The following is a 24,309-nucleotide window of genomic DNA, read 5'->3' as shown; positions in this document are numbered from 1 at the left end:
TTCTAATTCTTTGCCCTAAAAAAAGAACTGCTATAAATATTTTGCATATAAAGGTCTTTTTCCTTTTTAAAATTTCTTTTGTGATTCATGCCTATTAGTATTGTTAGGTTAAATGATATGCCTGATTTTATAGCCTTTTAGGGATATCTTTTGATCAGTTATCTTTTTGGGGAATGGCCCTTATTTTTTATAAATTTGACTCAGTTCTCTATAATTGAGAAATGAGGCCCTATCAGAGAAAATTCATAATTTTTTTCACAGTTACTATTGCTGTCTATCGACCCTACCTCATTAATTCTCTCTCTTCTTTCACCCTGTCCCTTCTCAAAAGTGTTTTGCTTATGATCACCCCCTCCCACAATTTGCCCTCTCTTCTATCCCCCTTTTCCCTACTCATATCCCTTTCACCTTCTAGTTTCTTGCAAGATAAAATAGATTTCTATATCCATATTGAGTGTATATATTATTTCCTTTTTGATCCAATTCTGATAAGAGTAAGGTTCAATCACTCACCTTTCCCTCTCCCTCTTTCCCTCCACTGTAAAAACTTTGCATTGTTTCTTTTATGGCAGATAATTTATACCATTCCACCTCTCCCTTTCCCTTTCTCCCAGTACATTCCTCTCTCATCCTTTAGTTTTAATTTTTAGGTATCATCCCTTTATATTAAACTTATACCTGTGCCCTCTATCAATATATACTTATTCTAACTGCCATAATAACAAGAAAGTTTTTATGAGTCATAAGTATTATCCTTCCAGGTAGGAATGTAAACAGATAAACTTTATTAAGTCCCTAATGATTATCCTTTTTTGATTACCACCTTATTCTTCTCCTGAAATTTGAAGATCAATTTTTTTTATTCAGCTTTAGTCTTTTCATCATGAATGCTTGAAAGTTCTCTATTTTATTGAATATTCTCTTTTTTTCCTGAGGAATTATATGCTTTGCTGGGTAGGTGGTTCTTGGTTGCAATCCTAGCTCCACTGCTCTTCAGAATACAATTCCAACACTTCTGATCCTTAAATGTAGAACTAATAAATCTTGTGTTATCCTGACTGTGGCTCCAGTGTAATTGAATTTGTTTTTTTTCCCTAGATGCTTATAATAGTTTGTCCTTGATCTAGGAATCCCAGAATTTGGCTATAATATTCCTGGAAGTTTTTATCTTGGGCTCTCTTTAAGGAGGCAATAGGTAGATTCTTTTGATTTCTGTTTTACCCTCTGTGGTCTAGAATATCAGTTTTTCCTAATAATTTCTTGAAAGATGAGGTCTGGGCAATTCTTTTGATTGTGGCTTTCAAATAGACTAATAATTTTAAAATTATTTCCACGTCAGTTGTTTTTCCAATGAGATATTTCTACATTGTTTTGTAATTTTTTTGTTTTGCATTATTGTTTCTTGATTTCTCACAAAGTTATTGTCTTCCATCTGCTAAATTCTAATTTTCAAGGGCTTTTTTTTCCTCTGAGCTTTTGCATCGCTTTCCCATGTAGCGAAGTTTGCTTTTTTTTTTCTTCATTAGCTTTTTGTGTTTCCTTTTGTTTCATTCTCATTACTCTTCTCGTTTTATCCTTTATCTCTCTTACTTGATTTTCGAAATTCTTTTTGAGCTCTGCCATCACCTTATTTTTATTCAAAACTTTTAATTTGTATTACTACAATCAATAGTGAGTTAGAACATTTTTAAAAATATGGCTATAGATATGATTAATTCATCTGAAAAGTGTTCATATCTTTTGATCACTTATCAATTGGGGAATGGCAAATTCTTATTTTTATTAGAGCTTTTGGATGTAGATCTTTGACTTTGTTATTAGCCTCTGTGTATTTTGATCTTCCTTGTCACCATAGTAACTTTCTCTGGTCAGAATATTTTTCTGTTGTTTGCTCATTTTTCCAGCCTATTACTTGACTTTTCGTTCTTTGTTAAAATAGGACTGTTTCCATGGTAGAAGATAAGATGTGCTAATCTTCAGTAGTTTTGTGCAGCTGTATTCAGAGAACTTTCTAGGGACTTGTACTGTGAGCCAGCACTTTTACCTGAATCTGAGTATGGAAAAAGCAAGAAAGTTCTGCCTCAATGCTAAAAAAGAGAGCCCTGCAATCTCCCTTTGGCCAGATGTTCAGAAGTCCTACCTGTGGACTGAGATCTTAGGAAGCTACTGTTGTTGCTGTCTTTGTTGTTGCCACTGTGCTGCTGCTGCTGCTGTTGCTGCTGCTGCTGCTGCTGCTGCTGCTGCTGCTGCTGCTGCTATTGATTCAGTGGCTCCCAAAGCCCATTTCTGGTTTGCTGGGGCTCCCCCATACCCTAGTATGATTAATCTTTCTTAGTGACCTTCCAAGTTGCCATTGGTACCCGTGGACTGAGGTACCTGGAGATCATGAAGCTGTCACTGATTCAGATATCCCAAGACTTACTCCTAGCTTGATGGAGTCCAGACTGCTGCACTGGCAGAACCTTCACAGCATTTGCACTGCAGACCCCTCCCACTGACCTTCCAAGCCATATTCAGCTGGAGAATTGCTCTATTCCATCTTTTTGTGGGTTCTAACACTCTAAAATTTATTTAGTCATTCATTAATGTTATTTCAAGGGGTTTGGAAGAGAGATCTGGTCAGTCCCTACCTTCACTCTGCCATCTTGGCTTTGCCTCCCTTTTCAAACATTCTTGTTCAAAAGACTGAAGTTGAATAGAAGATTTGACTTTTGAATACAAAACACTAGAAAAGTACAACAAGGTAAACAGGAAAGGGAAATCATAAGGGATTTAATAATGTTAAACAATTGACATTCCTACATGGAAAAATACTTATAAGAACTTTTTCATTATTAGGGCAAGTTAGAAGTAGTCTATCTAAACAAAATGTACATAAGAGTTGAATTTGAAGGGATAATACCTAAAAGATAAAATTAAGTGGTAAAAGAGGAATGTACTGGGAGAAAAGGAAAGGGTAAGAAAAAAAGGGATTAATTATCACACAAGAAGGAAGCAAGAAAAAGCTTCTACAATGGTAAGGGAGAAAGGTAAATGAGACTGAGTGAACTTACTCATCAAAATTGGCTCAAAGAGGGAATAACATGCACACTCAATTGCATATAGAAATTTGTCTTTCAGTATAGGAAAGTGGGATGGGAAGGGATAAGAGAAGAAGGGAGTGAATAGAAGGAAGAACAGATTGGGAAAGGGATAGTTAAAATTAAAATACTTTTGAAAAGGGACAGGATGAAAGGAAAGAGAAAATAGAAAAACAGGAGAAATAGTTAACAAAATGAAAAAAATGAAGGAAATTTCTCTGATAAAGACCTCATTCTCAAATAGAGAACTGAGCCAAATTCATAAAAATAAGAGCCATTCCCCAATTGATAGGTGATCAAAAGATATAAATACCTTTCAGATGAATTAATCATATCTATCTATAACCATATTTTAAAAAGTTCTACCTCACTATTGACTGAAGTAATACAAATTAAAACAGAAGTACTACCTCATACCTATTATATTAAGTAATAGGAAATAAAAGGAAAATGACACAGGTTGGAAGGGATGTAGGAAAAATGAGACATTAATGCACTGTTAGTGGAGTGATGAACTGATTCAACCATTCTGCAAAATAATTTGGAACTGTGTCCAAAGAGCTATAAAACCATGCATACCCTTTGACCCAGTAATATCATTAGTAGGTTTGTATCCCAAAAGAAATAAAAAGCAAAAAAAAAAAAAGAAAAGCTCTTTTATGTATAAAAATATTTATAGGAGCTCTTTTCTGGGGACAAAGAATTGGAAATTGACATAATGCCCATCAATTGGGGAATGGCTGGTATGTGATGATGATGAATGCTGTTATGCTATAAGTAATGACGAGCAGGATGCTCTCAGGAAAAACCCGGCAAGACTTCATGAGATGATGCAAAGTGAAATGTATTATGTACAGTGTAATAGCAATATTTAAAGGTGACCAGCTGTGAATGACATAACTATTTTCAGAAATACAATGATCCAAGATATTTCTAAAAGACATACAATGAAGATGCTATCTATACAAAGAGAAAGAATTAATGGTGTCTAAATAGAGATTGAAGCATACTTTTTTTTTTACTTTTTTTCTGGAGGCTTTTTTGGTCTTTATTTTCTTTCACAACATGACTATTGTGGAAATGTTTTGCATGACTACACATGTATGTTGAATTGCTTACATTCTTTGTGTTGCAGGAGGCAGGGGAGGAAGGAAGGGAAAGAATCTGGAACTCAAGAGTTTTAAAAACAAATGTTAAGAATTGTTTTTACATGTAACTTGGGGAAAATAAAATGCTAAATAAAAAAGAAATTGTTTTACAAATCTTAAAAAAATATAAATTTTAACAATTGTTTTAACATAAAACTGGAGAAAAAATATATTAGTGTTCCAGTTTTCCCACATTCCCTCCAACATTTATCATTACCTTTCCTGTCATCTTAGTCAATCCAATAGGTGTAAGATAATACCTTAGAGTTGTTTTAATTTGCTATTCTTTGCCTAAAGAGACTAAAAAAGAAAGGATCCAACATGTACACATGCTATCTACATACCTTCTGTGATGGCAAAGAACCAGAAATCAAAAGGATGCTCATCAATCTGGATGGCCAAACAAGATGTAGCATTTTACTGAAGTGAAATGTCACTGTGCCATGGGAAACATGCAAGGGGAAAGAGTGTTTCAGAAAACATTATAAGACTCATATGAACTGATACAAAGTGAAGCAAGAAGAACAGAGAGATAATCGCATATCGTAACATCAATATTGTAATGATGATCAAATTTTTAAAACTTGGCTACTCTGAACAACACAGTAAACCAAGACAATTCCAAACACTAGTGATGGAACCTGAAAGTACAGGTGGACTGAGGAAGATAGGAGTAAGCGTATGGGAAGACATACTATCAAGGATATAAGGAGTTTTAATAACTTTTTTTCCAATTTAAAAAGATCCCTTACTAAACCATAGGAACAAATGAGGGCAGGAATTTTAAGAGGATAGAAGAACTAGATGATGAATATCCATACCATACATGACTCTATGAAGAAACAGTAGAGAGTAATACTGTCAATTTCCTTGGATAGTCACTCTAAACAGACATATGGGAGTTGGGTGTAGAAGTAGAAAGGAATTTGTTTGAGTATATTCAATACTTCAAAAAGACCTCTGATCTCACTAATATACTCCTTATATATCTATGTTTTTGTTTCTTCTTATTTTATTTAATGTATTCCCTCCTTTTCCATATTCTACTTTTTTGATATTTTTATTTACTTAAAACTGTATCTTGAAAGTGGCTTCTTTTCATGAAAATTTTTAGGCATTTTGATCACTTTCTTATTTGTTAAAGGCACTCCATATTTAGCAGCAGGCTTTGTAATTTTCTGTGCAGGAGCAGGAGCTTCAAAGATTTGTCCCTGAGCACTCTTTTGCCTGGTATATTATTAGCTCCAAATTTGTGAAATGCTCTGTGACTAAATTCTGCATTAAGCTCAGGTGCAAAAAATTTTTCAACATTTGTCTGTAAAACTTTTCTTCAATATGAAGTTGACTGATAGTCTTTACCTAGAATTCCTTTTAAATAAATGGGAAAGTAGACAATGGAGATCATAGGAATAATGCAAGGACCAGAAGAAAAAGATCTAGAGATGATCAGTACCAGGCTTTTCATATTCCCAGTTTCAAATGTATGTATAAGTGTACACATCTCATATAAGATACAAACTAAAGCCCAAATGTCATTTTTATTATAAGATTTGTTTTCATAGACTTCAGGTGATAAATAATATGAAGTTCTTTTGCAAGCCTGAGCTAGCTCAGGGGCACTATTAAGTTCTCTAGCAATTCTGAAGTTCCTCAGCTATACTGTACCACCTTTGGTTAAAAAAAATGTCCTATGACTTTATATCTTGAAGAAATTTTTTGTCATGCACATGTTTCAACAGTAAACAAATCTGCACAAACCAGTCTATGACCTAATCTTTTGGAAACAACACTCCTTTCTGGGCATTTGTTCCTTTATATAAATCCCCTCCTTCACAATAATCCATTACCATGTAAAAAGAGCCATTTTCTTCAAATGATTCCCTATATAGACCAATAGTTGGTCTTTCCTTATTTCTTTCTTTTTTTTTTTCTTTACTGGACATCCCCAGAGATGTTAATTTCCTTTTAACATTATTTACAATTTTCATTAGATTTAATGGCTTTTCCAAAGGATCCTTCTGCAATCTTTTGAAGTTTAGAGTATGTGTCCACAGTTCTTTTGCTAAGATATTCTTATACATGTGCAAGGCAAGAAAGGAATTCCGCATCTTGACCCGGGTTTCACGAAGATCAAATAATGTGAGGCAGGCTAGCTTCCTGGTAGCCACAGCATCCATCATCTGTCTCTCTCTTGAGTTAAGGCTTCTCTAGGTCCCTTGGGTCCAGAGGACCTGATGGGCCTGCTACCTCACTACCTAGGCCCCACAGAGACCAGGTGACAGTGGCACAACATATGACCAGCCTGGGCCACTGCAAGCATAAGAATTAATGGAGCTTTCCTTTAAAAATTAAATAATATCTACTTAAAAGCAAGAATTGGCATAATCTGTAATAGAGATGAGCTAGAATCTTTCTAGCAGCTAGGTGACATATAAAATAGAACACCAGGCTTGAAGTTAGGAAAAGTTTTCTTCATGAGTTTAAATGTGGCCTTGGATATTTACTAGTTGTGTGATCCTGGGCAAGTCACTTAACCCTATTTGCTTCAATTCCATCAGTAAAATGAGCTGGAGAAAGAAATGCCAAAGGGAAATGGGGAACGCTGAAAGGATGTACTTGAATCTAAGACAGCAGGATGCTTGTAGTTAAGTACCTACTCAGTGTGAGATGGTGGTTCTCTTAGCAAATATTTGATGTAATACAATGATATGTCAATCTAGTTGGCATATACTTAGGGTAATATGGTGATACAATGTTCTACAGCTGCGCATGCCCAGTGTGGTGTAGTGATATAGTTGTGCTGGGGTATTTAAGGGAGTCCCAGAGAGAGGGGGCTCTCTCGGCCGCAGTGATCTCAGCCACAGAGAAGACTTCAGGCTCTAGACCAGGGGCCAGACTCCATCTTTGACCAGCCAAGTGGCTGCTCTCCTGCCTCCTTCACTTCACTCCCCCACTAAGGCCATGGCCTCAGGCTGATTCCCAGGCCCACCAGAGAGCTAACCTGGACATTATACCAAACCACTCCAGTATCTTTGCCAAGAAAACCCCAGATGAGTTGTGACCAAAATGGCTAAAAAGCTATACAAAGCTTTCCACTAGATAGCTAGAATATCCATTATCACTAGTACCACTGAATATTTTACTGAAAATGTTAGCTATAGCAATAAGATGAAGAAATGGAAGTAATTTAAATTTTAAAAAATTATTTTCTCATTTAAAAATGAAGAAACAAAATTATTATTTTTTGCAGATGATATAATGGTTTACTTAAAGAATCCTAGGGAGTCAACTATTTTTAAAAAGTAATTGAAAAAATTAACTACTTCAACAAAATTTTGACATATAACATAGACCCACACAAGTCATCTTGATTTCTGTGTATCAGCAAGAGATAGAAAAATTCCCTTTCATATAAGTGTGGACAATATAAAATATGTGAGAGTCTGCCTACCAGTATAACCATAAGACCTACAATTGCAAAACACACCTTTTTCATAAAGACAGATCTAAATAATTAGAGAAATATTATTTGTTCATGGATAGGTCGTCAGCATAATAAAAATGAAAATACTAAAATTTATTTACTTGGTGTCACATCAATCAAACTATCAGAATTGCTTTATAGTTCTAGAAAAGAGAACTACAATTGAATAGTAGAATCCAGTTGGAAGAACAAAAGTTCAAGAATATTAATAATATTTTTAAATGGGAAGGAAGTTGTCCTAGAAGTACCAGATCTCAAACCATATTATAAAACTGTAATTGTCAAAATAATTTGGTATTGGTTAAGAAAGATTGATTAATGGAACATATTAGGTACACAAGGATCCCTATATGAGGTCATGTAAATGAATGTGGGGTTGTAAAAAAATTTGGCAACAGAGGTTTCTGAATGCAAAGACCAAAAATTAATTCAAAATCAAAAGCATAATGAACCTAAGGTGTTTCTGGCAGCACTTAACCGTATTGCATTGCATGACTTCATGACAGCCTTGATTCTGAATATAGAATGCCACTTGGTGATGTTCATGCACATATGCTGCTAGACACACTTTGGTCCAGATTCAAGACAAGAGACACATAAATATTTCTTGGGGGAAAAGGGTCACAAATGGAAAAATTTAAGAAAACCTAATGTAGAAAAGCAAATGAGCACAATAAATTAGTGTGAGAATAACGCAAAGATTTTAGTTTGGAGGGCATGAAATCATTTGGCAAACCTCTTGGAAAAATGGAAAATAGAAACCAAGGCTGGACTAATATCTAATACTGTATATTAATATAAGGTAAAAATAGGAGCGTAATATAGATATAAAAGTTTATATTAGAAACAAATTAGTCAAGCATAAAAGAAATTACCCATTATATAAATAGGAGAAGAGTTCATAACAAAATAAGGCATAGAAGGGTTCATAGGAGGTAAAATGGATAATTTTAATTACATAATATTAAAAAGTTTTTGAACAAACAAAACCAAGGCATCTAAAACTAGAGCAAAAGCTGGAAATTGGAAAAAAATTTCACAGCAAGTTTCTTTGATAAAGTTCTCATTTTAAAAATGTGTAAGGATAAGAGTCAAATTTACAATGAGATATTCCCCAGTTGATAAATGATCAAAGAATATGAATAGGCAATTTTCAGAGGAAGAAATCCAAAACATAAAAAAATATATGAAAAAATGTTCTAAATTACTAATAATTAGAAAAATGAAAATTTAAAGAATTCTATGGATGATAAAGATGGCAGATGCTGGAGGGAAAACAGGTATAATGTTAGTGGAGCTGTGAACCATTCTGGGCCATTTGGAAAAGCAATTTGGAACTATGCCTCTAAAGCATTTTAATGGTACAAATTCTTTGACCCAGTTAATACCTCTGCTAGACTTATAACCCAAAGAGATCAAAGAAAGAATAAAAGGACCTATATGCATAAAAATATTTATAGTACCTTTTTTTTTTGATGTGGCAATTAGAAATTTGTACAGATGTCCATTGATTGGAGAATGGCTTAACAAGTTAAAGTATATGAATATGATAGAATACTATTATGTTGTAAGAATTTATGAAAGGATTACCTGGAAAATTTGTGTGAAATGATACAAAGAGAAGTGAGCAGAATTAGGTAAACAAATTATAATAACAATAATGTAAAGATAATATACTTTGAAAGACTTAGAATATTTTAATGCAATGGCCACTTATAATTCCAAAGGACTCATGATGAAGCATGTTATTTGTCTCCAGATGAAGAGCAGATTGACTAAGATTCAAATTGAAACTTTTTTTTTTGGAAATGATTAATGCAAAAATTTGTTTTACATATTTGTCATGGGATTCATTTTTATTTTTAATGGATGGGAGAGAAGGCAGAAGGAGAGAATTTAGAATAGAAAATAAAATGTAATTTAAAAAATAATTGAAAAGACATGGGTGAGTTACTTCATGGATTGCAAGAAGGAATGGATAAGATCCCAAATCCACTAAACTTTCAGTGTCTTTTTTATACATTGGCTGAAGTTTTCTTGGTGTCATAATGAAATGGGAAAACATGAAAGAAAATTCAACATGTTATACTCATTTCCTTTGAAGAGAATTTATATAGTCATATGTATGTATATAAATTTTTACTTTGAAATTGAGAGAAAAAAGATTTACAAATTAAGGAATTTGTTAATATAGATGGCATTTTAGAATTGAGACAAAATTTTGATATTTTGCAATGTGTATACAATTCATAAGAAATCTTAGGAGTAAAAAGTGTTATATTACTTTTATCTTTTAAAGATGAATTAACAAGGTTCAGAGATCAAACAAAATAATTATCAGTTGAAAATAAAATCAAAAGTGTTATCTTCTTGGGAAATTCCTCCTTAAATAGACTATACTTCCTTTACAGAGCTATAAGTTATATTTTGCAAATCACTTTTATCTATGCCATAATGGCAATTATTTGATGTTTCTGCATCAAAATTCTCCTCTAATGCAAAGAACCGCCTTAAAAGCTGTAACCTAGTCAAGTGTTTTCCATGTATAAATTAATCAATCTCCAGTGATTATTAATCTTTAAAAAGGGGCTGATATTTGTGTCATTATCAACACCAGCAGTAGCCCAACGGTGATCTTTGAGCTGTTAAGTTGAAGAGTACCAGGAATAGCAGTTACCCTTCCACCCCCACCCCCACTACTGGCCCTGATTCCAATCCAATTTTTATAGCTGTCATCCAAGGGAGCAATTCTTGTAGAGATTAAACCTGCAGGTTTCTGCAGGTGTTACAGGTTTCCCCTTTAGAAGCTACAACTACTGAAAAGCCAGGGGAAGAAAAAAAAGTTCTCACCACCAAAGTCCTGGCACTTTCAAATAGCACAACAGATAAAATTTTATCAATAGAAATCACACTAAAGAAAATATATCACCATCTACCTTGTCACTTCATTCTTAAGATCCCTCAGCCTCTCTAGCTGACTGTAAATAATTGCTCTGGTGTTTGTTGTCTCCTCCTATTAGAATATACGTCCTTTGAATTTGTATAATTGCTTTGCTTTGATAAAATCTTTGTCCATTGATCCTCTGATCATTAATATTAGTTGAGACATAAAACAGACATAGACTCACCAAAGGCCTTTGCCACTTATAAAGAGTTTAAGTTGAAGATGGACTTCCTGTAAATAGAGTACTCCTTCAAATGTTGATATTTGTAGATGATATTGTGCAGGTTTCATCAAGACCTCTAATATAGTTGGATTTCTAAGATGAGCTAGGCATACTTAAAACTCAACCATATTCAAGAAAGTTTAGCCTAATAATCTACATAGGAAAAACCAATAAAAATGCTTATTCATCAGATTATAATGTGTAGTTAGATTCATAAAAACTTAACAACATAAAGGAATTAAATGAGGGAGAAGGGTTAGTATTTCTGAAATATATGTGTATATATATAGATATGTGTCTATATATCTATCTATATATACATCTCAAGAAATAATAACTTCCAAAATCTATAAAGAAATAAGAGATGGAGGAAATAGGATGAGTGTATATATTGAAGGAATAGGATAAGGTTTGTAGATTAATATAGGGATAAAGAGAGAGAGAAAGGGTAGAGGGAGAAGATAAGGGGAGGGACCCTTGGGTGAAGGAAAATTATATAACAGCAAGGCAAGTAAGTAGTAGAACTAAACAGTTAGCAAGGATAAAAATAAGAGATATATAAAAACATAGTAAGGTTTAGGAGTAGAATTTATTAGAAAAAAAAGTAGGGCTAGTAATCATGGATCTCAGATAAAAAAATGAATAAAAATTTATTTGCCCCATTCAAAATCAAACTTAAAGATTTATTCAAGAGAAAAATATACATTATATGTAAGCCATATAAATATTGTTTTAAATTAATGTATGTATGTATATATGCATATGTATATTTGTGTGTACGTATATATGTGTGTGTGTGTGTGTGTGTGTGTGTGTGATATGTGCATACATAAACATATTTGTGCTTAACTGTAACCAGCCTGGGGAAAGTGAGGGGAGGAAAGGGGCAAAAAAGAATGAAGTAAGAAGTGCTCAACAAAAGAAAACCTATAAGGAAGGAAAGAAAAGATTGACAGTTCTGAATACATCTACTAGTGTATATGCTTTTTTGAAATGAAAATTTATTGTTACATATTCTGATCCTCATATTCTGTTGTGCATATGGCAGGGTTTTATTTTTTCTATTTTGTATTTAAGTTTTTACAAATACATTTAAAAACCTATGGTTTTTGTTCCCTTTCGTAAAAGAAATCTTCCCTTGGCTCACCTGGTGCCTTTTTGGGGGCTAGAGAACCTGGCAGAGGAAATGTCACAGAACACCCTACTTTCCCAATCTTCTGACAATATCCCTTTATTTTGTTTCCATCCTGACTGCCTATCTTTATCCCCATTATAAGAAGGAATCTACAATCTCCCTGCTCACTTAGATCCTCAGATCCACTTTCTATTTCCCATTAGTAGTTGTCATGGATACTCTAGTGAGAAGATATGACTCCTCCTGGGACTTTTGGATAAAAGAGAGAATTAGCCAACTCACTTGTAGTGAGATAGAGGATCATCTTCCCTGCCAGTGCTTCCTAAGGTTTTTCATACCTTACTGTCTGACCTGCTGATATATACCCTCTTCTCTCCTCATCCCCCACAACTTGGTTCTTAGGCACTTCTCTCTGTCCTACAGATGTCCCAGATATTGTCATCCACCCTGCTAATAAGTCACAGGCCTTTAGGAACTTTCGGGGTTGAACTCTCTCAGTTAGAATCATACTCTTGAGAATTCTTGAGAATAGGGTCTGTCTTTTATATCTATAGCATGCAAAACAGTGGCAGATAATAAGCACTTTAAAATGCTCTTTCATTCATTCTTTCATTCATCACCTCTAGTGTTCTTTTTAGCTCTAAATCTAAAATCTCATGAGCCTTAGAATAGGAGAGTTTTTTTGTGTTTCCTTCAACTATTTCCAAGTTCTAACCCTCCAGAAGTTTATCCCAAAGGAGAGTCTTTCATTCTATTGATTCATTCATGTATGTGTATTTTCTTTATATATATATATATATGTATATATATATATATGTGTGTGTGTGTGTGTGTACACATATATGTATATATACATATATGTGTATATATACACACATATATATGTAAAAATATACACATATATATGTAAATATATATACACACATATATATGTAAATATTTTATATATACATTTGTATATATACACACACATACCTACACATACACATACACACACATACATATATATATAATTTTTCCTCCAATTACATGCTCAATTTTTAAACTTTTAAAAAAAGTTTAAATTCCATATTCTATCCCTTTCTCCCTCCCCACTCCCCAAGAGAGTAAACTATCAGATATAGGTTATATATGTGCAATTGTGTGAAACATTTTCATATTAGTCATTTTGTGCAAGTCAACTCAAACGAAAAAGTATTGGAATGGAGAGAGACTATTGTAGTAGTCATGAGATGAAGATATACACCCAGAATGGTGTATCAGTATCTGAAAAGAGAATGGGACTTATTCAAGAGATGTTGCAAATGTGAAATTGATTGGCCTTGACAACAGATTGGATATTGAGGTAAGACATAATGAAGAATCCAGGTTGACTTAAATTTTTAGAATGGTGGTGTGCTCCACAATAATGAGAAAAGTGGAATTATGGGTAGGATTTGGGAAAAACATGAGTTCTATTTGGGGCATATTGGAGATGCAAGACTGGAAGTCAGAAGAGAGTTTTCAGCAGGCTGGGCAGATTTGAAAATCATCAGCACAATTATGGTAATTTAATCCATAGGAGCTACTGAGATTGCCAAGTGAAGCAAAGAGAAAGAGGAAGTTGCAGGGCAGAACCCTGTAGGCCATCTACAGTTAGAGGGCATGGTCTGAATGAAGATCCAGGAAAAGAGGCAGAGAAGGAGCAGTCAGCTAGCCAGGGAACCACAACAGAATAATGACCTGGAACCTTAGAGAAGAGAGGCTATCAGAGAAGTGTCAAAGGCTGCAGAGAGGCCAAGGAAAATGAAGGCTTGGCAATGTGGAGATCATTAGTAACTTTGGAGAGATTGGTTTTAGAGGAATTAAGCAATTGGAAGATGGATTATAAGGAATGAAGATCAGAGTGAGCAGAGAAAACATGTAGAAATGTATTGTGGATGACCTTTTCAAGGAGTTTAGCCTGTGACAGAAGAAATAATGTGTTAGTAGGGATGAAAACATGCATTAAAAGCTTGTTTTGGGGACAATATGATCAATTATAGATCTTCATTCTCTGATGAAACTGAGCGATATTAGAGCTGAATGAAGAAATAAAAACTGAACCTTCTATTAAGTCTTCAGTTTCTCTCTTAATGCAAGTATTTCTAATTTAGGCTTACCTTATAGGTAACCAATGATTTTCAGATTTTTGCCTCTGATCCTATTGGCCCTATGGCCCTAGGATGGTCACTTGATTTTTCATTGCCCCAGATATCTCTCTAAAGTTTTAATTTCAGAGCAGTTGTTAATTTACCTTATTAGAATTTGTTTCCTCACTGGTAGTTACTGATTATAGATACAGTCTAGTTAATTTGACAAAAAATCACAATATCCTGCTTTTATATCAGTTTACTTTACGGAAATTCCCTCCCCAGTTCTTCTAGAATCTAGATGGCTTCATACAATGCCTAGCAACACAGTAAGTGCTTCAAAAATGCTTTTTGAATTGAAAACAACAATTTGTTCTTTAAGATAGCACAATGTGCTTCTAACAGTATCACCTTTCCATGAATCATTTTTCACCCTTTTGCCCATATTGACTAATTCTTAAAAGATATTCAACATGTACAGATAAAATATGTCATTCTTGTGCATATTTTCTTACTCTTGCACATTTTTGCTGGTTCTTAATGTTCCCCATTAGAAAAAAAATTATTTATGTGATTGCCTTCTATTTTCATATTTGATGGTCAGAATCCTGGATGATATACTTATAAGAAGTTCTCTTTTCATACTGACTGGGGGAAAAACATTTTTATTGAAGAGGAACTCTAGTGTGGTGAAAAGAGCCCTAAGTTCAGAGTTAGGAGGACCAGTGTTCAAGTCTCCTCTCTGTCACTGAGCAGATCTCTCTGAGGTTGTGACCTGGGTGAGGTCACACAGCCAGGAAGTGTTAAGTGTCTGAGATCAAATTGGAACTGAGATCCTCCTGACTTCAGGGCTGGTGCCCCTGCACATTTACTTTTTACCTTACTGTTTGCCTTTGCTTTATTTCTAGTTCTTTCCAAATTTAATTTCTCTTAACATAATATGTGTTTTTTGATTTTTCTTAGATAATATGAAGTCACAATTGGTATTTTGCTGAATACTCATGAAATATTTGTCATATGATTTTTCATTTGTTAAAAACTGAATGTATTAGATTTCAGGGAAGCTTCATTTACTGTATAATAATGGGGAAGAAAGGAAGTGCTTAGAATTTTCAGAAAACTACCAGTGACCTGCTGGAACTTTGTCTTCCCAGAAATCAGCCGGAGTCAGGATCATTAAACATCTTTATTCTTGATCTTTTACGGTCAAGGTCAGGGGGTTAGGCCTAGCAACCTCACACATAACTTCCTCCCTCAAATGCCAGGAGAGACTGAGTCAGCTTCTGTGTCTCAATTCTTCTTCCTCCTCCGACTCCTCCCACACACGTCACTTCCCCCTCTTTGTCCCACCAATCAAGTCAGCACAGAACAGCCAGGGAGGGTCAACCTTCAAACAAGTTAATAGGGAACTGTCCAGTTGGCAATTAGTCTTATGTGCTTCATTATCCAAGTGCATTGCTCAATTCTAGCCCTTTACAGTGACCAGATAAAATAGTATGATTAACATGGTATATCTTGGTGTTCCTCTCTCTTACTAAAATGGGTCAATGGGTTAAGTGACAGTAAATGATTATAAGAAATCTTTAAAATATCTTATTGAGTAGATATAGTACCATTTATTATTTAACAACTTAGAACTATTCACAACTGCTATATGAGATTTTATAAACAGATGTATAAAACATCATATATAATACATAAAATAAAATCTGTATTTTGTATATGTATAGTTTATACTATACATTTGTGGGTTTTATGTCAGTGCTACTTTTTCCTCTAAAAATGGCAGATATTATAAGAAGATTATTTTATATATGAGTTGAGATTATTATGTTTTTTAGAAAGTAAAAACTATACCTTATTTTTCTTTAGAAAATAATAGACTAATAATAAACTTTTTGAAATGCTTTTTCTTTTACTCTTAAACAGGTTATGTTTGAAAATCTTCCTCTCCATTGAGTTTTCCTTTTCCTTTATATAATTACTAATATTTGCATAGTCCCATTAAACAGTGGCTCAGAGCAGTTAAATTACTTCCCTGGATCATACAATTTCTCAATATATGAGACAGAATTCAAACTTAGATTTTCCTGACACCAAGGCCAGCACCATTATTTCATCAGGGTTCTTAACCTTTTTGTATATGTAACAGATCTCTTTGGCATTCTGATAAAGCCTATGCATCTCTTCTTACAACAATATTTTAAATGTACAAAATAAAACACATAGAATTGTAAAGGAAGACAACTATATTAAAATAAAAGTGTTTTTTTTTTTTTTTAATTTACACCTTGGTTAAGAACTCCTGACTTTCAAAAAAGAAAAGAGCATGAATCATCCTATAAAGGACAGTTTTTCCCTCCTGGTTTTTCCACTAAACAAAAGTCTAACTATGTATGTACACACACACACACACACACACACACACACACACACACACACACACAATACAGCATTGGCTGATTTTTAAACTAAATAATGTAAAACCTATTTAAAAATCTGAAATGTGTAATGAGAATTTAAACTAACTTGTTAGCCGTTATTTTTGCTTTTATATTGTGAAACTCAACATTGTTTTCTAAAATAGAAAATTATCTTTTGGTCATAATTCTTGTCATATAATTTTTATGCTATTTTGATGTGACTCATAGGTCATTTAAGTAGTAATGAAGATAAAAGAAAACAATAAAGTGATGTTAAATAACATCCTAATCTCTTCTTACACTTTTCTTTCATTAAACTTATGGACTCCCTTGAAAACTTGTGTAAAAGAAATTAAATCTTGCAGGATTCTTTCTGAGAGAGAAATTGAACTTCATTTTGTTATTTTCTGTAAGCTCAACTTTTAAATGTAATACACCATTCAAAGTTGGTGGTATTTTGTTCAGTCTTCTATTCTGTGTCACCAAAAGTATCTTATGTGAATTTCAAGTTCCAAAATACCAGGCTTCCTCTCTCTTTATTTACACCCACACAGCATTCTCTGGTGGGGCACAATACCACCATGTTAGGAAATCTGTGGGTGTTATACGCAAGATGAGAGCGGACAGAGAATGCTGGAAAAAATGGGAAGGAATAGCCAAAACAAGCAAGTTCTTCCTATTCTTCCTTCTGTCTGTGAAATTTTTCCCTCCCTTCCCAAACAGCTGATATAAAGTACCTGCCAAAGTAAGCTTTCATTTGTTCTTCAGACATAAGCTTTATTGTAAACCCTTCTCCCCTGTTGTCTTGACTAATGAGCAAATTTGTATATGTAGTGGTTATTTTGGTTTTTGTTTGTTTTTCCAACTTAATGAAAATGATATGTTTTTCTATTTAAATTTTAGAAGAAAAGCTTTTCTCTCTTGAGTTTCCTCTTCTTCATATAATCTATCGGACATTTTGAAACAATCCACTTCGATTTTACTCTAAAACTCCACCCTAATTTTCCAAGTGTTGTTCTTCTGTTTTCTTACAGACTAGATAAGAAAAAATTGCTGATCAAGTAGTTATATTCAAATTACAAAGTCCTTTAAGTTTTCTTTTGCTTATAGACATCTTTTCAGTTCAGTGAATATCTAATAGGCACAAACTATATGTAACGAACTTTACTAACACTAGTCAAAAGAAAGAGCTGTAGCCTTCCAGGAGGGGGAAGAGAAGCTGTAGACAATCTCTTAGATGCTCAGACTTAGAACAGACCTTGAGATCATCTCGTCCAACTCTTTCCTTTTACAGTTAAGAAAATTGAAACCAAGATAGGAGGTTAAACAATATGCCCTAAATCACACAACTTAATGCTAGAGCTGATAGTAGAATTGAGACCTCTTGAAATCCAGCCCATTGCCCCTGCCTCTGCACTGCATTGCTTCTGAATTTCTGAATCAAGGAAGGAGCAAAAGTATTTATTAAGCAGCTATGTTAGGCAAGGCAGTCACAACAACCCTGAGAAGTAGGTAAAATTATTATCTGAATTTTATAATTGAGAAAACTGAGGCAGAAAGTAAATCACTTGTCCCAAGTCACACAGCCAGTGTCTGAGGCCAGATTTGAATATATTCTGACTCTAGATTTAGTGAACTATGATACCATGAATAGCCTCTAAATCTAATGTAGACCCTTTTGTGCAATAGTCAAATTATCAGCCACGTCATCTACTTTTGATATGAGATAGGAGATAATATTTTAGAGTGCTTAGTGCAAAGCCTGGCATATAATGAAGTTTAATAAACACTTGTTCCTTTCCCTTTCCCTTGTCTCTTTTCCATGTATTCTATGTCCTACAGAAAAAGCATATAGTCTGTGTCCCTTATGTACAATGCAGTTTCCTTTCTCTGTGTTTTTGCTAGTGTTATTCTCTTTCTGCATGTCTAAAATGACCCTTTCCCTTATGTTGACTTATCATCCTAAAAAGATCCTCAGACATTATCCCTTCCAGAAAGCCCTCTCAAATTTCCCAAAATCCAGGGATAAAATTTCCCTATTTGGATTCCATTCAATATAAAAGTTCTTTTAAGAAGTTGTGTTTCATTTTCAGAGGGCATGCATGGTATCGTCCTAGGAGAGCCCAGTTCTAAGAGCATAACAGTATCCTCAGCCTACTACCAGTTTGTAGAGGTTTGGTGAGTCAGCTTCTGGAAATGTGTGAGAGGGCTCCTCTAACCAAAGGTGTCCCTCAGGCTACTGTCCTGGGCCTTTTTCTCTTCTCCCTACATATTATCTCACTTGGTGGTCTCATCAGCTCCCATGGTTTTAATTACTATCTCTGTGTTAATGATTCTCTAATCTGCCTATACTTCTTATTCCCTGCTGAATTCCAATTTTGTAATACCAGCTACCTTTCAGACATCTTAAACTCAACGTAAACAAAACAGAACTCATTATCTTGATTTTACACCCATGGCCTTGGTGTGCATGTGTGTGTGTGTGTGTGTGTGTACACGCACACACACACATATATGTACATATATATATATACATATTTATATATTACCTTATTGTTTGCCTTTGCTTTATTTCTAGTTCTTTCCAAATTTAATATTTCATGAGTAGTCAGCAAAACTATCAATTGTGAATTCATATTATCTAAGAAAAATCAAGAATGTATATGTTAATGGAAATTGAACATGGGAATTACTAGAAATAAAGCAAAGACAAGCTGTCCAAGAGACTGAGCACCAGTTATCAAGGGTGTCAGTCTTTATGAAAATACAATATGGTCATTGTCTTTTTGGGAAATGGTTGAGAGAGGGGAGGGAGGGAGAATGAGAGAGAGAGAGAGAGAGAGAGAGAGAGAGAGAGAGAGAGAGAGAGAGAGAGAGAAGAGAAGAGAAGAGAAGAGAAGAGAAGAGAAGAGAAGAGAAGAGAAGAGAAGAGAAGAGAAGAGAAGAGAAGAGAAGAGAAGAGAAGAGAAGAGAAGAGAAGAGGAGAGGAGAGAGAGAGAAAGCGAGAAGAAGAGAGAGAGAGAGAGAAAGCGAAGAAGAAAGAAGAGAGAGAGAGAAAGCGAGAAGAAGAAGAGAGAGAGAGAGAGAGAGAGAGAGAGAGAGAGAGAGAGAGAGAGAAAGAAGAGAAGAGAAGAGGAGAGGAGAGGAGAGGAGAGGAGAGAGAGAGAAAGCGAGAAGAAAGAGAGAGAGAGAAAGCGAGAAGAAAGAGAGAGAGAGAGAAAGCGAGAAGAAAGAGAGAGAGAGAGAGAGAGAGAGAGAGAAAGAAGAGAAGAGAAGAGAAGAGGAGAGGAGAGGAGAGGAGAGAGAGAGAAAGCAAGAAGAAAGAGAGAGAGAGAAAGCGAGAAGAAAGAGAGAGAGAGAGAAAGCGAGAAGAAAGAGAGAGAGAGAGAGAGAGAGAGAAAGAAGAGAAGAGAAGAGGAAGAGGAGAGGAGAGGAGAGGAGAGGAGAGAGAGAGAAAGCGAGAAGAAAGAGAGAGAGAGAAAGCGAGAAGAAAGAGAGAGAGAGAGAAAGCGAGAAGAAAGAGAGAGAGAGTATTAATGATATATTTATGTATATGAATATGGATACTGGATGGGTATTCCTTATTTTATAACTTTGTAGGATGCATAGAAAATGTATCTTAATATGTGCTTTGTCAGAATAATCTTTTTGAATCTTATTTATAATCAGCAGGTAGTTTTTGTTGGTCTTTTTGTTTTTTCTGGTTCTACTTTTTTTTGCTTTTGTTTTGTTTTAGAATTTCAGAAAATCATTGAAAACTTTATTTCTCTCATAATGCAAAGCCTAAGCTTCCCATTGTTTGGTTTTAGTTTACAGTGCAAATTCCATTGGAGCTTCTAAAGTGATGCAACATCAATTTTATTATCTTTTCAGTTTGTTGCTTGCTCACATTTACATCTAAACTTTCCTTCTTCAAGTTTCTGTATTTGCTGATAGAGGAAGTTCAAAACATGTTTTACTTTATCCCTCTAGGACTTTTATGAAGATCATTGTCATTGTGTGCTGATTTGGAAAACTTGTGTTGTTGTTTTATTTGAGTTGCCCTAGTTGGCTGCTAGCCTTACCCTTTTACAGATTACCAGTTATTTATAGTCTACATTTCAAAAACAATCATTTGAAGGGTCAGGTAGAACTGGTATTCCCACTTTAACTGTGGGAGGAGGAGTAGATAGGAGACCTTACCTTAAAGTTTATTTACTAAAGAAAACAGACTCATTTTGTGTATACATGTGTGCATGTGTATGTATTATTATATTATATATCTTAATTGCTTATTTTCTGATGAATCTGTTTGTTTTCCATTTGAATACTAACAAACTGAACATGTTTCCTAAGTTCTTCCATTACATACAAGAAAGAAAGCAGGACTGACTTATGGCAACAACTGAAAGCGGCGGTTCTTCCCAAGGTGCCAAGAATGAGATCCCCTTGGGTGTTAGCTTTGTGTTTGGTTCATTTGCTTAGCTCTTATACTCTGTATGTGTGTGTGGGTAGCGTGACCCCAGAGGGACATGTTTTCCCTAGGTAGAGACTTGGCAAAGGTCCTGAAGATGGTGACCTCTCCTGTGGTTTAGGGATTACAGCTAATTAGGGAAGTTGTTATATACTGTTTGTCTTGCCCACTTATAAATCAGTGACCTTTTCCCATAGGCGATATATTCTTATCATTTGTAGAATACCAAGACGCAATGGGAACAATTTTTCTTGGTCAATACTTTTCTTTTCTCAGGAGTTTTGCGTCCATTACACAGAGGAAAGCACTGTAACACCACTAGTGCATGCCAATAGTATTAATAACATAATGTGATCCTGTTCCTTTGAATTCTTTTCCTTGTCAGGAAGACTATGTGATGACCATATATGAACTTATGAGAATCCAGCAAATATTGCTTAAGTGCTTATTATGTACAAACTTCATGATAGGTGCTAGGAATAAAAATATGGATATGACATGAGCCTTGGGCTTAAGCATCTTATAGTTTAATATAGGAGAATGACACAAATAATTATCATTCAAGGGAATTGATGTGCTCAGGAGGCATGGAAGAAGTGATACCTAAAGTGATATCTTAAAAGAAAGGAGGAACTTCAATAGATCAGGATAGTAGGAGATGGAAAATTCCATTCCAGCCATTAATTAGCAAATGAACAAAAACACATAAAATAACTTTATTCGTCACACATGTGTACTAAATAGAATTTTCATAAATGATCCTAACACAAGGCAGTAGAGTTGCTGTAGCAGAAGGAAAAGAGGCAGTTCCAACAGATGCAAACCCCCTCTGAGCCCCATCTCTTCTAAGGACTCAGAGCCAGAAGTCTTACGGTCATAGGTTTAGAACCTTTAGTGGCCTCTAGTCCAAACCTCTTATTTGTAAGTGAGTAGAGAAGAGAGTTTGAATGAGTTGTCTAATTGATCTATGGATAATAACTGGCAGACCTGAGACACAAACTCAAGCTCCTGATTCCAATGGCTCTTTCCCCAATGTGACAAGCTCTTTTTTTCTTCATTTACAAATGATACTGTTATTCGGGAGAACAGAGATTTCATTGACATACTTTCTTCTCTGTTTTCAAAATTATTTTTCACTAATATGTTAATTTTTAATTCAGATTGCAATATGCAATATGTGATGGTTGCGCTAAGTACATATAGGACACTCATTTATTATTTTTATTGGTAATATTGTGGTAAGAATGTTTAGATTCCATCTCGTCAAGATTGTCATTTGTAGTGCAAGATTTATTTAATGCATTTATGCATTTAAGGCATTCATATAACAGAATTACAATCAATAGTGGTTGGGATTGGCCATTTCTTTATGCAACAGTGCAGAGAGGAAATAAAGAGATGAAAAATAATATTATAGGGATTCTCCATTTTTGTTTTCCCTGTCTTACTCTGCCAGTGGGGAGAGAGAGACAGACAGATAGACAGAGACAGAGAAAGAGACAGAGAGAAGAAGAAGAAGAAGAAGAAGAAGAAGAAGAAGAAGAAGAAGAAGAAGAAGAAGAAGAAGGAGGAGGAGGAGGAGGAGGAGGAGGAGGAGGAGGAGGAGGAGGAGGAGGAGGAGGAGGAGGAGGAGGAGGAGGAGGAGGAGGAGGAGGAGGAGGAGGAGGAGGGAGAAAAGGGAAAGGAGGAAGAAAGAGGGGGAGAGAGAGAGAAAGAGGGAGCGAAGGAGAGAGAAAGAGAGAGGGAGAGAGATATAGAGAGAGAGACAGAGAACACAGAGACACAGATAGAGACAGAGATAGAGAGACAGAGAAGACAGAGAAAAAAGACACTCACTAATAACACCCAGAATTTCTTTTCACTTAATCCTGGCATCTCTAATATGCAAATGTCTTTCATTAATTAAATTATTCATTCATATTTAACTATTATTAATAATATATATTTTCCAGATTAAAATAAGGATAGATTACTTGACACACTATAATAAAATAATCATGTTTAGCATTATAGTGTTAAAAATTATAAGGAAGTATGAAGGGAAAAAGTTATACTGAATAATCTTGAACTATACATACTATTCAGAGGGATGAATGTGTAGGTATTGTTCATATAAAATTACGACTTTTTAGACATTAATGTAGGTATATTTTGCTAAAGAAAAAAGCTTCAACAAAGGTTTGCTAACACTTTATCTTCAGGAATTTTATTTAGACTGTGACCAAAATATTAATAAAAAACAGAAAACCTTTCATTTTGGCAACTCCTCAAATCTAAACCTTCATTTGCTAAGAGTAAGCAAGCTCCCATTGCTTTTACATTCATAATGAAAATTATAAAAAAATTAGTTGAGTTGTTTAAAATATTATTATTTTAAAATAATAATATTTATTTTTCAGTTCTATGCTAGTTATTAGAAATTTACATTGCTTATAAAAAGCAGACATCAAGAGTTCCTAAGTAGTTTTCATGGAAACATATTCAACAATACTTCAGACACTATTAATTCTACTATGTTGTGATTTGGGGAAGTATTCTGCCATACTACCAGAAGTATATTTCATATCAACTCAAACCAGATTCAGATTTAATTGTTTGGTTATAAAAACAGTAATCGCTTATTTGGTGATTCTCTTGAGAAAATAAGTATATTTTCACCCAAATATAAATTTTTAAAAATTTATAGAATTGTCTAAATAGTTCCAAAGACCTCCAAAATAAGATTCTTATTGCTCTGGGTATTTGAATTTATTTATTTTTAAAATAATTTTTTACTTCTAAAGCTTGGTGCATGTAATTTGTTTATTTGTGCTGTTGGGAGAAGATGTATTTAATATATGTGTGTATATATATTTATAAGTAGATAACATGCTGTAAAAGGAATTAAAGATGCAAGGACTGAAAAAGAACACAAAAGAAATATGATTTCCTTAGAAAAGTTTTTAAGAATTTTGCTTAATTGCAACCAGAAACCTGACCTGGAAGTGTAATGTTTTGACCCTTTAGCTGTCTGGTTCCCTATATGTGGTGTTTTGTACTTCCCCCAACTGTGAGAAAATCTGTTTTATGCAATTTTAACTTGGTGTGTTCTTAGAAACACTGAAGTAGAAATTGTTCCCCTGAGAGAAAAGAAACCCTCATTATTTACAAGAAAGACTTGTAAAAACCATTCTTAAATAGATGACATATTTTGAAACACTTAGCAAATCTTTCTTTAGAAGAAAAAGAATGCAACTTCTGGATTTTTTAAACTAAGTATGGTGTTTTCAAAATATAATTTTAGAACAGCCTCATCTCTGTTAGGTTTT

At 34.3% G+C, this 24,309-nt stretch overlaps 1 long non-coding RNA gene and 1 pseudogene across 1 annotated transcript in view; one reads left to right on the top strand and one right to left on the bottom strand.

Moving 5' to 3' along the window:
• LOC141555180 (uncharacterized) overlaps positions 1–24,309 on the top strand; it is a 204,516-nt gene that overhangs the window by 117,639 nt on the left and 62,568 nt on the right. The window lies entirely within an intron of this gene.
• Positions 5,293–24,309, bottom strand: part of LOC141555090 (serine/threonine-protein kinase Nek1 pseudogene) — a 43,838-nt pseudogene continuing 24,821 nt past the window's right edge.

This window comes from Sminthopsis crassicaudata, chromosome 2 (assembly GCF_048593235.1).
Source record: "Sminthopsis crassicaudata isolate SCR6 chromosome 2, ASM4859323v1, whole genome shotgun sequence".
NCBI lineage: Eukaryota > Metazoa > Chordata > Mammalia > Dasyuromorphia > Dasyuridae > Sminthopsis > Sminthopsis crassicaudata.
The sequence above is the reverse complement of the archived record's forward strand: the minus strand, read 5'-3'. Positions and strand labels throughout refer to the sequence as shown.